The sequence below is a fragment of the Zerene cesonia genome, chromosome 1 (genome assembly GCF_012273895.1).
Source record: "Zerene cesonia ecotype Mississippi chromosome 1, Zerene_cesonia_1.1, whole genome shotgun sequence".
Lineage (NCBI taxonomy): Eukaryota > Metazoa > Arthropoda > Insecta > Lepidoptera > Pieridae > Zerene > Zerene cesonia.
In genome coordinates, this window is record NC_052102.1 from 9,492,125 (window position 1) to 9,493,886 (window position 1,762).

The 1,762-nt window shown below is 33.4% G+C and overlaps 1 non-coding gene across 1 annotated transcript; it reads right to left on the reverse strand.

Moving 5' to 3' along the window:
* Positions 1–406: 406 nt before the first annotated feature.
* Positions 407–478, reverse strand: Trnaq-uug. The gene has a single exon. It is a non-coding gene; the product is annotated as a tRNA-Gln (tRNA).
* Positions 479–1,762: the final 1,284 nt, after the last annotated feature.

Below are 1,762 nucleotides of genomic sequence, written 5' to 3' on the forward strand. Positions count from 1 at the left end.
TTATGCCTCTACAAATGTTCATGGGCGGTGGTAGCACTTACCATCAGGCGACCCACCAGCTCCATTGCCGACTGTGACATAAAAAAAAAAATGACGTTTGTTTGTATGATTTATGGCCACGAGTTCACTAATTTACTGAATACTGTTTAGTAAGATACCGATCAATAATTTTGATTTACATACAACTATAAAACTGAACGAAATTTTAATGCACAGCGCTTTTAGGTAGTAATTTAACAGTCAATATTATTTTGATTTAAAACATATGTAAATAAGATTTAGAATAAAGAAAACGAGTTGAAAAAAAACGTGAAATATTAGTAAAAATAATTACATTATGTCCGTTATAGTAGAAAAAAACTTATTATTATCTATCTAAAGAAATAATAAAAAAATTAAAAAGCTCAGGTTCCACCGAGATTTGAACTCGGATCGCTGGATTCAAAGTCCAGAGTGCTAACCATTACACCATGGAACCGATATCTTGGCGTTCTAAAATAACGATATATTTCGGCTATTTTGTATATTCACATTTTCATGCGATTTTATTAATTGATTGTTGTTTATATTATTGCGTACTCATACATGTGGTGTTATTTGAATAACCAACTTAGTATCACTATCTTAATATGTGTTTATTTAATTTTTGCTTTTAGTTCTCTACAAATTTTAAAACAAAAGTTTCAGGACATATTTCCTACAATACTAGAACTCAAAAGTGTTTCACACATAATCCGCGATATATGCGCATACAGTACACTTTCTTAGCAAGACTGCAGTGTAAAATCAGGACGAGCCGGTTCAGTAATGAATGGGTCACAGCGAAACTCCCTAATTGGGGATTATGAAACAAAACAGACCCCAGAGAGGAAGGGGATTACTTTTAATTGTGTGGTCCTTGTTGAGAGTATTTCTTTGAAGTGTGAATTTTTTTAATTTTTTTATCACGATAATCAGACTATCACACATAATATTATGAACGTGAAAGTTTGTTTGTTTGTATATTTGTCCGTCAATCACGCTGAAACTACTGAACGGATTTTGATGAAATTTAGCATACAGACTGTGTATGAGCTGACTTGGGTGATAGGATACTTCTTGTTCTGATTAAATGCTCCTTTGGGATAAAACAGGAATCTTGATGTCCGGGCGGAGCTGGGAGGAACGTCTATGTTTTTTTATGAAGACAAATATACAATATCGCTATCACACACGATAAACAGTCGAGAATGGCCTTTGATCCCTAATTTGTGGAATTATAAATAAATTAAATGACTGCTACAGTACCTAATGGTGCATTTAAATGAGTATTTGTGAACTTTAGAAAAATCTACTGGTTGCTGGTAACTCAAAAACAAAAAAATATAGGTAGGTCTTCTATAATGATTGAAGGTATATAAATCTATAAGAAAGTGGTGTTAGTTACACTATTTATAACTCAATAACGGATTAACCGATTTCACAGAAAATTTGTGCAGAGATAGCTTAGAACCAGGATTTAGGAAAGTTTCTATCCGGGAAATCTCACGGAAAAGGGAACATGCCTGGAAAACCCCGGCTCTATATTTTCTGCGACAACAAAGCCGCGAGCGGAAAGCTAGTTATAAATAAATATCATTTTAAATTAGACACTTGTCTAATCAACAATCTTACATAGAAGGTAAAACAGATCGCCTGGTTATAAGAGTTCAAAACATCAAGGCTAAATTATCTACATCAATTTCCTCGTCCGTTTGTAGCTCGCAAAATTACATTAAATGTC